The following is a 13,442-nucleotide window of genomic DNA, read 5'->3' as shown; positions in this document are numbered from 1 at the left end:
CTCATGCTCAATGAAGGTGAGTCCCTTGCGAACCAATGTGCATATCCCTCTACCACCGGTGACCTTCGGAGACTTGGCGTATACCCGATAACCAGGCAGCGATACCGCATCAGTGCGAGTCTCTTGTATCAGGATGATGTCGGGCTTGCGTGCTACTTGTGTTATGTGTTGCTGCAAGACTGCCTTCTTACTAGCGAAACTATTACAGTTCCAGTGCCAGGTCACGAGACGAGTTAGTGCTGCTGCTGAAGCGGCCATGATTGTTGCGGATTATAGTGCTGCGTTATTTGCTGTATTGCGTTCGTTAACTGCTGACACGTCAGCTCAATGGCGGCGAACTTGCCGTTAATCATCTTGGTGAAGGTTGTTTTAATATAATCGTCGAGCCCGTCGAGATGTTCCTCGATGTGGTCAACCTTATCTTTCAGGTTGTCCACCCGGTCATTAAGCTTCCGCTCCTTCGGGTTCTCGATTGCCCGTCTCTTGGGTGCCGGTTCCTTCTCGGCGGATGTTGGTGGTACAGCACTGTGATTACCCGGTGTGATGTCACATAATACTGACTGGGGTGTTTCGTTGCTGGTGAAATGAGTAGTCAGAAGGCTCTTGATTGTCGCGATCTCGTTTGCCATCTTGCTAATAGTGGCCTCGTGCCTACTCACTTTCATCATGAGCTCGTTGTTTTTGCGCCGGAGGGCCTCGTTGGCTTCCTTCAACGTCCTCATCACCTCGTCTTCCCTCGACTTGCTGTTGTTGCCGTCGGCGTTCTTGATGGTGCTAACGGTCTTACAGGTTGCGGTGCTATTAGAGGTGGTGGTGGTGGTGGTACCCCCCTATGCTTTCTTGGCATCGTGCCTTGCTGCATCGGCCCAGCTCACGCGGTCACGTGACTGTGATCGCTTACGGCTAACGCTACGCTGTCTATTCTTGCTGACCCTGCTCTTTGAGACGGACGCGTGGCCACCAGCTGGGCCGGCAGGTGTTACAGGTCTTGACATCAGCGATGGAAATTCCTCAGCTCTGAGAGAAGTTAGTTGTGGCTGCTGCGCTTGTAGTTCGGCCATCTTGCGCTCCCATTGCCTCTTTTTAACTACGTATGGGGTCTTGTACCTATTTTTACAAACCTTGGCACCGGTCAGATGTTGCCCTCCGCACAATTTGCAAGTGGGGGTACATCTATGATCTTTTTTGGGGTCAGCGGCCCCGCAAGCGAAGCAAGCTTTCACGTGGGGGTTTGGACAAACATCGCAGCGGTGACCCACCATTCCGCACTGCTTACATACTTCGAATTGTTTTCGATATAGGCTGCACCTGGTAAGAACGGGACCATAGCACACGTAATTCGGGACCTTCAGGCCCCTGAAAGCCACGATGACTGTGGTCGAGCTGCCAATCCTCTTCGCTCCAAGTGCCAAGGGATTTCTCGAGGTGACAATGTTCCGGTCGATTGTGGCCGGGGAGTACTCTATTGGGATACCTCTAATAACGCCTTTAACGGTGCCGTATGGTGCGGTTTGATATGCGCCAACCACTTGTTCTGTGCCACCAATGCAGATCGATTTTATCTCAGCGTAACTTGAAGCACGTGTATCATCGGGGGTACTCACCACCATAATGTTTTGTTGTAAGCTGGGGCAGAAAGTATCCGCTGCCCCGTCGTCCCTTGAAACGTTCGCCGCCGTCATGATGGCCGATGCCACGGTGGCAATATGAGTCCTCGCGATGTTAAGGCCTCCCCGAGGCCGCACTATCACCTTGGTCTCCTCTCGTGGTAGGGCGTCCGGCATCCTTGCTGCCCTCGTCATCGAAGCTTTCACGTTCCTGGCAAAGTTCTTCGTCGTAGGTGTTGACTGGCGAGCGGCAAACCCTTCGCCGGCCAAGGTCTTTATACGCCGGCCAACGTGCGACCAGTCTGCACCGTCGTTGAATTCCTCTGAAGAAATTTCTTCCCCTTGTACCTCAACACACATCTGGCTAACGCCGGAAATCGCCGGGTCCAGAACAATGGACGTCGCCATCTCGGTTTGTACAGCCGCCGCCTGAGACGATAGCCTTCCCACGCCAAGGTTAGGCCTCGCTATGGGCAGTTCCAAGCTCTTCGTTTAGACTTAGAGGAACGGCGCCGACCTCCACAGAATATCCCGAAAAATTGGCGAAACTTCGTACCTTGTGGTAGCCACCGGTACTGGTTGATAACCCGCACCTTCACGGATACAATGGTAATAGTTATACCGCTGTAACAAATAATTAACCCTGCAAAATTGATCATAAAAGCCGGAGCCAATGTCTCCGTTTCGTTGTTGTTGTTGTTAGCCTATCAAAAGATGGCACATAGCCACACTGGGGGATCGGCCAAGAATCGGGTGGCTATTCACAGCTGGCATGTCTTCTTCATCTTCGTCTTCCGGGAAATTTAGAGGAGTTTTATAGCATTAACGAGAGCATGGCAGCTATTGTAATTAGGCTCAATAGGAGGTACAAGCTGAAGGTGGTGCAGGCCTATGCGCCTACACCAAGCCATGATGACCTGACAGTTGAAAGGGTATATGAAGACGTGGGGTCGGCAATGAAGAAAGTCAAATCACAGTACGCTCTACTGATGGGCGACTTCAATGCGAAGGTGGGAAAGAAGCAGGCTGGCGACCACGCGGTAGGCGACTATGGAATAGCAGGGGAGAGTTATTAGTAGAATTCTCAGATAGAAATAATTTACGGATCATGAATACCTTTTTCCGCAAAAGAAAGAACAGGAAGTGGACCCGGAACAGCACTAATGGTAAAACTAAAAATGAAATTTACTTCATACTATGCGCTCAACCTGGCATCGTTCACGATGTAGATGTACTCGGAAAGGTGCGCTGTAGTGACCACAGAATGGTAAGGCCTCGAATTAGATTAGACTTGAAGAGAGAACGGAAGAAGCTAGTGAAGAGGAAGTCCATTAAAGAGTTAGCAGTAAGAGGGAAAATGCAGGAATTAAGGATATTGCTGCAAAAAAGATATCCAGCTTTAACTGAAGAAACCGATCCTGATGTTCGTACAATGAACGACAATCTGACAGCTACCATTACCGAGTGCGCAGTAGAAGTAGGCGGTAAAACGGTTCGACAGGACACCGGGAAGCTATCTCAGCAGACGAAAAATGTAAGAAACGCCAAAGCATGCGACCGTCTAACCCTAGCGAAAGAATAGAACAAGCAAAGATATCGAAGCTAATAAATAACGCAAGGTGGGGGTAGCCGACATAAGCAAGTTTAATATGGAGAGAATCGATCATGCTCTAAAGAACAGAGGTAGCCTAAAACGGTGAAGAGTAAACTAGGTATAGGAAAAAACCAGATGTATGCGTTAGGAGGCAAGGAGGGAAATGTGATTAGCAATATGGATAAGATAATTAAAGTAGCCGGTGAGTCCTACACAAATATGTACAGTAGCCAATGTAATCAGAACGTTAATGAGACAAACAATTACGCACAGCAATGCGTCACCCCATCAGTAACAAAAGAGAAAGTAAAGAAAGCCTTAGGAGCAATGAAAAGGGGAAAGCAGCTGGGGAGGATCAGGTAACAGCAGATCTGTTAAAGGACGGAGGGGAGATCATGCTACCTATCCATGCTTTTAGCTATTCATGCAAGCTATTCATGTTTTTGCTAGCTCTTCATTCAGAATCAACACAGTCTAAAACGCGCTCTCACACGTAAAACAGCTCGCGTACGGCACGATAATCAGATCTAAAATCAAATATCCATGCGTGATCTCGGACCATTGAAAAACTACAGTATATGCAACACTAAACTCTGCAAAGCCGTGCTACTCGTTTAATTTTTTTTCATACTATTCTCTGTGCTGAAGCATCACAGCTCTGAGAAATCGCACCCAATTGTATCCCTTATCCCTACGACAAAAACACGCTCACCTAACACTTTTTCGTAAACATTACCAATATGATCAATTATACGACGACTTCTTCAAATCATACTCTCTATTATTCCCTCAACGAGCTATTTTCAACAGCGCTGGGCAACAGGGCATAGAACAAGAAGAGACACACACGGTGCTAAACTTACGACTGGATTTTATTCGAAGTCAGCAAGTAATCATGATAAAACAGCGTGGAAGAACACGAGGACGGAAGAAACACGACGACACGAGCGCATAAAGCGGTCGCATGTGCGCACAGTCACACATAAACGCGCTGATTAAAAATAAATATATAAAGCCGCTCAAACGAATATTTATTCCCGTCTAAAATGCTACCCTTTAAAAATACTAGTAATTACACGGGCAGATAAAGCTAAAGATGGTTTCCTAACACGTACATTAAGTATCCTGATAATATGTAAGGCCCCAGAAACTTCTCTGGTGGTCTGGTAACTATGATAAATTAACAATTCAGTACCATCAAAGAATGGCGCATATTGACACACGTTGCAATGTTTTGCCAGGTTTGCGTGTTCCATGAGCCTGACAATAATGCAACGGCATGGACCCATGCCCTACGCGACACCCATCAATCGCACACGCGAACCCTATAACAAACCGTTGATAACCCCGTTGTAGACGCACATCTCCTCCACCTCAAGGATGTCCGTCATGGCCTGATAAAGAGATGGCGCCGGGAACGACACAATCGCACTCTCAAAAAGCGCATAGCCCAGCTTATCTTACAGGTTCCAGGAATACGCAACGCCGCTCTCCGCCGAAAACTGGAAACAATTTTGCGACTCCCTCCGTGGCACCCTGAATACTTCCAAAACATGGGCCATACTTCGCAGCCTTCTACATCGTGAAAGAACAAAAACGCCTACCATTAAAACCTTGCAAGCAGTAGCCTACCAATTCACCAGCACTGATCAAGAACTCCTGGACACCCTCCACGGCCATTATTTCGGCGCTCGACAGCCACTTACCTCAACACCCACTTACACCGGCCAAATGAACCCGGAACTCGACGCGCCCTTCACTTATGAAGAGGTCTTCGCAGCTGCCCGCGCCTGCAGCCGCTCTAGTGCCCCTGGTGTCAACAGAATCACTAACGCAATGGTACGCAATCTCTCCAATGATCCATTCAAGCACTTACCCAGTACATCAATGAACTGTGGACCCATGAAAAAATACCCCCTTGATGGAAACCCTCAGAAGTGATACTCATCCCTAAACCCAACATGCCACCCTCCCTCTTATCTCTCCGGCCCATATCACTGACGTCCTGCTTAGGCAAGCTATACGAGCAAATCATAAAAACTCACCTGCTAATCTATCTTGAAGATCATAATCTCTTTCCGCCTTTGATGCTCGGTTTTCGACCAGGTCTTTCCACGCAAGACGCCTTTCTTCTTGTCAACCACTATGTCCTCACGGAGAAACCTCCCGACGAGAGCACCTTCTTCTAACACGTGACATTCTGGGGCCTTTGACAAAATTTCCCAGTTTCCAATCCTAGAAGGTCTAAATCAGAGACACTGCGGATCTCGCATGTTCCAATATATCTCCACCTTCCTCACTGCTCGCACAGACACGATAAGCATCGGATCTACTAGATCGTCTCCCTTCCAAAAACCTGAGAAGGGCACTCCACAAGGTGCTGTCCTATCACCACTGCTATTAAATATTGCCATAGCCCCTCTTTCCCACAAGCTCTCTACACTCTCTGACATCTGATATAACATCTATGTGGATGACATCATCTGGTCAACCCGAAGATCCCTCGCCGATCAAGGGCAAGCCTCCAAACAGCCATCACTGTAGTAGAGCAATTTGTTCCTACCAGCGGTATGCAATGTGTTCCGGGAAAATAGGAAATTATCCGTATCATGGTCCCCGCTATCGTTCGCCCGGCCCAGTCATGCGTAAAATTCACAACCACCCTATAGAAAAAATATACTCATCCGCATGCTAGCCCTATGGGTCCAGCAAGACGGCATGCCGACCCACACCATTGTCACTCTGCGCACGTCCGTGCTCAATATCGCCCGTATGGTACGACGTATCGCCGGACATTGTAAAGGCATGCGCGAGAACGACACTATCCGACTCGTCACGGCCGTGGTCATGAGTCAAATCCAGTATATGTCTCTCATGATATAATATTGATGGCACCGCCGAGAGTAGGATCGATATCCTTACGCGTGCCCTCTTTAAAACAGCTCTGGGCCTACGCATGTGTTCATCCACCACTGAAACTCGTGGTTCACAACCCGTTTGCGGAAATCCAGGAGGCTGTTCTGAACTTCAATTTGACTAGTTGCCTCACCACCTCGGCGGGTAGGGCCATCCTTTCAATAATAGGCGACCTGCAAGCCACCAGGATGATGACCCCGATTGGAATTCTGCCCAACGATATCCGCTCGCGATTTACATACACCATATCTCTCGCCACATGAACCACGAGTCACAGACCCTCCGCCGTTAGGCCCATCTCCACAGTCTCCGCAGGCAATACGGCCAAGACACCTTCGCTATATATGTGGATGTGGCTTTCTACTCACAGCCCCACAGATATGTCTGCGCTGCTGTCAATCACGCCACACCCCTTATCTTGGAGCGTCCTGCACGGCACTGGATCCGGCGACCGTAGAAGCTAATCCAAGCTATTCCATGCTATCCACGCACGGCTCTCCGCGTTCTCGGCGGCCATCTCCATTATGATAATGTTATCACCTGGGTCCCAGGACATGCGGGTCTCGGTGGAAATATTAGGGCAGATGCCCTAGCTCGAGATTCTACTGTCACGCGTGGATGCGGGAAATCACTGATCACAATTAAGAGACAGCGGCGGATTCGCGACGAACGCCTTGACCACAGCTCCAGATCGCTGTCACTTCCATTTCCTCTTTTTGAGGCAGCGCGTGCTTCAGGTCAGCGCTAAGCAAACATGCGAAATTCGTGTCAATTCCAACCGAGCGGTGCACACTGACTCTACTCTCTAAACCCTCTAAGCACATTATTAAATCCGCCTAGAGTTTCTCCGCCTAAATAGGCGTCGATTTCCCCCGCCACATGAGGAACTTTCCCCGGCGGACTACTACCGCATAAGGCGCGCATCCAAATACTCACTTTCCCCAATCTCCACCACCTACACCGGATTCATTGTGGGAACAGCGCTAACACACGAGGAAACGAGAACACAACACAGGCGCTCCGTCCTGTGTTAGCGCTGTACCCAAAATGATCGTATACCAACAAGCCCAACTCTCCTCTCTTCTGAGTTACACCGCATTCACCCAACATTATACGCAGATGCATGCTCTTGATGTGGCGATATTCCCGCATTCACGCACATTAAACGGACATGCTCAGCTAAACAGAACCACTTATAGCCGCAAAAAGCGGCGCTGGAGTAGTGGGAGGTGACGCTGGCCAGCGGCACCCTGGAAGACCAGGAAGCGCTAGTCACCATCGCCAAAGAGTCGGCGGAAGCCACTGGAGTATTGGACTTAGGATCCAACCTACAATCCGCTCCGGCTTCCTTTTTAGAAATAAATGCTTATTCTCTGCCTCTCAAACCCTCACAAAATCATTCAGATCTTTACGCACTGCTGTTTATACCCCGAACCATATCCGAATTTAATAAGCAACCATCACATATTGTTTAGGTCAAGCTGACATATTGAATCAAATGTTGCGTACTTACGTCATAACTTGATATATACGTGCACTGTTTTATGTGCACTTTGTTCAGTAATTTATTTTATGCTTATCATAATAATTACGGGATCTTGCCAATTTCTTCATTTTTTAAAGTTTTTTAGGGCCCCACGCGACCACGCGCCGCTGAGGAGCCATCCTTGGCAGCGTTCACAGCTCTCACATAGCGTTACGCGGAAACTCCATTACCATGAAAAAGGTAGGACTGTGTTACAACTCCTTCTTGTGCTCTAGTCTTCTCCTTAGAAGTTCTTGGAGTTTTCTTTGTAGCCTGATTCTTAGACAAAAACAAAGGGGTATAAGCCTTCTTTCTTAACAGCTAGTCGATCATTTCGTGGTAATGGTGGCTTTTTTTTCAATTTGAACACTTGTGTTCCCTTTGCCAGCTGGTAGAACGTCGTCGTTTTCTTGTGGCTCCACTTTCGGAGTCAGCCCGGTTTCTTTTCGTCATATTTAGAGGCACACAAATGGCCTTGGTGCGTGTTTCATCTCGCAGAGACAACGGCAGCTGAGAGACGACCACTTTTACGGAGCGACAAATTTTCCCTTGTCTGCTAGGCGATCAGCGTTTAAGTTCAGATGACAGGAAAGGACTGTAATCTCGGTGGACGTGAGCAAGCAAGAAGGCTCGCAAAATCCCGTTAGGTGCCTTTGGCTCTGTCCGTTCGTAAAGCTTGAAGCTTCCTTTCTTGAGCCGCTCGCCACTGACGCTCCCTCACGCTCACCGCGAACCTAACGTGTAGCTCTACGTCCGGAATGTGGCTTTGAACAACGTGTTTCAGCTATCGCCGAGCAAAAGATTATTCAGTATAGAACTTCCTAATATTCTGGTGGCTTTCTTGTACACGACCTTCTCCCAACTTTTTCTTGATTTAGCACGCGATCTCTTGTCCGCAAGAAGTAGGCTTCAGACCGAGACATAGGCACAAACTTTTTTTTTCGTTCTCGCATGTCTCGTTGAAATGTCCATGACTTTTCGACCAGCGAAGCTTAACACTGTATTTCCGTGACTCCGTTTCAGGTAAACATTCCTGTAGCACACATATTTAGGGAATCCACGAAGGTTCATCTGGTCAGGCATTGAAGTGAAAAATAATGACAGTTGCTCACCAAGTCAAATAATTACTCTTTTCGCGAAAACTGCTCTGACAGTGATCGCACTTGCCCATGTCCCTGATATTCATCGCTGTGATTCCTCAGTGTGGTTACATCCAGGATTTCGGCCTAAGCTGCATCTCAAAGGGGCGGACTAGATATGCTGGACGTGTATATCGTGACGACCACCACAGTGATTTCATAATTTCATTAATATCATTCTAAGCTGTTTCAAAGACGCTCAGTATATTGTCTTCGATCAGCTTTAACCATGTCGCGCTCGCACAGGCATTACGGTTTTTTCTACCAACAGGTTTCACAGTGAACTTGATCCTAGATGTCGCAAAGTGTTCGTTGAACAACTTCCACAGAAAAAAGTACCGAGAGTAAGGATCGCAGAAAAGGTCACAACCAAAAGAAAGACAGCTTGAACGGGATATACTGATAATCAGAGCGTCAAAAAACAAAAATAAAGTGGTCTCGAAGTATAGGCTTTGTCTCCTGTTTTCTGCTCTAATGAACTCTTAAGTTCCACAGACTCTTCGAAGAAGGTTGGAAAAATATTTTGACTTAGGATAGTCGGTAACACTAAATTCTAGCGCAGCTTTTCAGGTGGTTGAACAATCGGCATTCGGAGGCGGAACACGCATTGCAGAACTTCGGCGTAGCTCGCCTTAAGTATCGCCGGCTCGAACTTATTTTGCCGTTGTGCTTGGCCCGACACCACTTCCGCCTACCTCTGCCGTTCCATCTTCTTCCACTTTCCTCCTCGCACTGTGTTCGTACTTTCGTACTAGCATTTTCTCCTCACGCTCTACTCACTCCTGCCGTAGGTTCACCCATTGCTCTCCTCCCTGCTCGCTCTGCCGGTTGCACCAATTCCGACGCCGATGCTCAAACCACGAAACGGGCCCTTAAGAGCTCCGCCCTAACAGGCTTGAGAGAAAATCCATGAATAGCTATATGTTGCTTGGGCAGTGGACATTTCCAAGATTACTCTTAGATGCGGCCGAGTTTACACTGGACAGACGTGCATGCTTTTAAATGAGAGGCCACATGAACATGCGATGTCGTTGGCATTTGGGGTTGGCTCACAATACCCCTGGAATGTGAACGTTGTAAAGACGGTGAGTACGAGTGTGCCTGAAATCAGCGATTCGAAAGGCGAAGCAACAGAAACACAAAAAAATTGTGCGTAGAAAGAAGAACTTGAAAGGAAAATCTCTGAGCGCACCAAGATAATGTCGGATGCGGTGCAAAAGAACCGCCCCTGTTACATAACATGGCAGAGATAAAACATTTTCAGACATTTAGTTGCTTTTTACTGATGCGCCCCATTGAAAATTTCTAATGGTTTGATATGGTTGTCGTATGAATTCTTGCGTGTTTCAAACGGGTTCTATATGTCGAGTATATGGGCAGTTTATGATTTGCATGTGCCAACAAATGTGCCCAGTATTAACACATATATGCTTCATACGGGTTCTTGTGTGCCGCAGTGTATCCCGTATGAACTCGTATAGCCTATACGGCTCATACATCTCATGAAAACTTCAATTGTGAATTCATATACACGAGCTCAAACATGTCACAAAAACTTCAATTGTGAATTCGTATGTGCCGCTTACAACTTCACACATTTCACAAATGTTTCTTTTATAGACCTATATGTAGCATACCTCATCTGAGAAGCTGCGTACGAGAGCACCCATGACCTCAGATGGTTCTTGTATAACTCTCACTTACGAAACAGTAAGCGGGTTTCAAATTGTGCTAGTTGCTAGTGAACATGGTGAGACACAATTGCGCTTTTGGAACAACACAGGAACGACACAAACACTGGGGCACAAACTGTCAACTGAAGTCTATTGGGGTTTGCACACATGTATAAGCTTTACAAGTCAAAAACAGAAATCACGAAAATCGCATTTAAAGCGGCAACTTTGCTATCAAATCAACAATTCGCCCCAGCGGATCAAGTTTTCTTTGTTATTATTTTTCCAAGAGTTGATTTTCTTGTTTAGAAAGAAAATATGAATGGTCACTTACACAAGTTCCTTCTTTTTCCGATTCCATGCAGTAAGCTTCCCACAGCTCCATGATTGTCTTATCTTTGGATTTCAGCAGAACTGTAGTCTGTTGGAAGGGAGGTTTGAAGCTCTCGCACCTAGCGCAATGTGCCGCCAATTTGCAGCTGGCAGATCTCTAAATGGAAGACTTAGAGAGCATAACCGCAACTGCGGCCACATTAACTCACGAGCGGTTCTTTCTTGTGTTGGTCTTGGTTGCGCTACAGTTCTTTTGGTAATACCTCTCCCTCGCTTCGTCGCGCTGTTATCGGCAGTGGTGCCTTCGTGGCACACGGATGGTTCAGAGTCCGCATGGTTTAACGCGGCCGCAGTCGATATCAGGTTGTTTAGCGTAAGCGACGGCGGCGACGCAATCCGCAGATGCTTGTGAAAGAAATAGCAGCGGAACTGCTCGATAAAAGGCCCGACATCACCAGGGTTTTCTTCCCGGCTTTGCAGTTGGCGTTTGATAGCGAACTATATCGCAATGAATCAATTTTGCTGCCTGTGGAGGCCATTTGCTACACTTGCTACTCTGCTAGTGCTGCACTCTGGTGTGAAGAGAAATTCGGTCAATGTTCAAATGCGCAGCCATGCGATGGAGCTGACTCATGAAAATTTTCCAGACCATTCTTGCAGGCTAGTCGGTCAATAGTTTTGCCAGACCGTTAGCGCAGAATGACAGGTGCAACAGAATGTGTCCAGCAACAGCAGGTGTCCTGTCGTATTAGTTTCTGCTGCCGTGAAACTTTATTGCGCCATATTTTGAGGTGCTGCATGGCCTGTTCCGCCTTCCGGTCTGGTGGCGACACCAAAGTGGACCTAGCAGAGATATCACCGAGGTTGCCAGAGCAGAATGGAACGTGACCCAGGAATGGCAAGCGTTAGAAGACGTTGGCGTAGTTACGGCTTCGGGTTCAACCACACCACACTTACGTGCTGAGAACGACCGCTGTCCATTTAATAATAAAAAAACGCGGCGTACATGACAGGCGCTGAAGTTGGAAACCTACGATTAACCAGCACATACACAAGGAGCTTACGCAACATTTAACATGTATACTCCCTGAAAATGAAATGGCTGAAAAACTTGAAAAATTCAACACGGTTCGCTTGCTAAACGCATGCTATTATGCTTACGCACTCCATTGAGAAGTTCATTTACTTTCCTGAATCTAACGGAACCCACACGCTGAAAAATACTACGCCGATAGATTTCCTGTTAGATTGTCGAGACGTTGCGATGTTTTCGCTTGTATTTCTGGTTTTAAAGGCGCGCTAAAAATACCTACGTTCACCTTTTATTCTCCCTGGCCAAAAATGTATCTGTGACTCTCTCTCAAAGTGAATTGATGGTTGTCCGGCAGAAAAAGACGAATTAATTGCCGACAAAACTGTGTCTGAATTTTTTCCCTCTACTCAAACTCGCGACGTCATGGCCGAAGAGAACTCTCTGATCATCGAGTGCAAGTGAATGGCGATGTAGTCCCTCGTTAAAAAAGGATAATCTTTTACCGCAGCGCAGTTGGCGCGGCTGATTGTTGTTATACCTAGTACACATACTTGTCTACCTTTTCGACATTATAAAAGTTGTTTTAAATGACGCTATAATATTTTTTCGTCGCCACAAGGTAATATATCGATGCAGTAGAACTTCGATTTGTCTACAGTGTTTCGTTTAGTCGGTGCAGCCTTCTAGAACTGTGAAAGTACAGGATCCTCCGTTCTTCTGAAGTCCATTTATCTAATTTACATCACTCATGCTGCACTGCAAGACAATCAATTATTTCGATGCCAAACGATAACGAACCAATAGGTAATGCTTCATTGCGGGCAAAAATGGCTAAATTATTTTAAAATATTCAGAATTGAAATCTGACCTCATTAGACTGACAATAATCAAATTCAAAGTACCGCGCCGAAATTTTTTCCTGTCGTTCATTTCCACATAACCTAACGCAAGGCGAAAGGTCCAATGGCTGCTGTTCGGCACTGTTTAAAATCTTCTCTCGTAGAATATGCACAAAGAAAGAAGACCATAAGTGATTCCATTTTGTAGTCACCGACATAAATAAGAAAGTGGCAGGGTTTTAACGCAGTTAAGCCGAGTAGGCTTGTGACAGCATGTATTTAGCCCGGTTGGCTCATAGTTTTGCTTTTCTGGGTCGTCGGAACGTCTGTTAGACTCAGGTTAAGCACTGATCGAGGTTAAATTTTCTGATCTGTTCGCCCCGCGGATGGAAGTTGATGAAGACGACGATGTGCAATGCACAGCGCGAGAGTGTGAAGTACTCATCGTGTGTCGCAGTTTAACACGTCGCGTGATCGGCGGCGGCGACATCATAGAGGCCTCGTGCAGTAGCCATCGATGCCATTAGCGAATAGCAGTTCCAAGCCGCCAGCTGAAAAAGTGCGCTCAGACCTGACAAGACCGGTCGTCACACGTTCCTGCACACTTAACCTTAAACATGCGAAGAGCGAGTATATATCGTGATAGACATATGGGCATGTTCGTGGATGATGCAAGGAAACATCTAGGGCGACTAAGACACGGACATTGCAACACAAAAGGGTGCTTCCGATGTAGAGTGGCAAGCACTCTGTGTGCGTGCATGCCTATAAAGCAGAGGGAAG

General features: G+C 47.1%; 1 protein-coding gene across 1 annotated transcript in view; it reads left to right on the top strand.

Annotated features, from left to right (window-relative positions):
• LOC144094168 (uncharacterized) overlaps positions 1 to 13,442 on the top strand; it is a 459,487-nt gene that overhangs the window by 33,816 nt on the left and 412,229 nt on the right. The window lies entirely within an intron of this gene.

This window comes from Amblyomma americanum, chromosome 6 (genome assembly GCF_052857255.1).
Source record: "Amblyomma americanum isolate KBUSLIRL-KWMA chromosome 6, ASM5285725v1, whole genome shotgun sequence".
In the NCBI taxonomy this organism is placed as follows: domain Eukaryota; kingdom Metazoa; phylum Arthropoda; class Arachnida; order Ixodida; family Ixodidae; genus Amblyomma; species Amblyomma americanum.
Note: the sequence above shows the minus strand (reverse complement) of the source record. Positions and strands in the feature narration are given on the sequence as shown.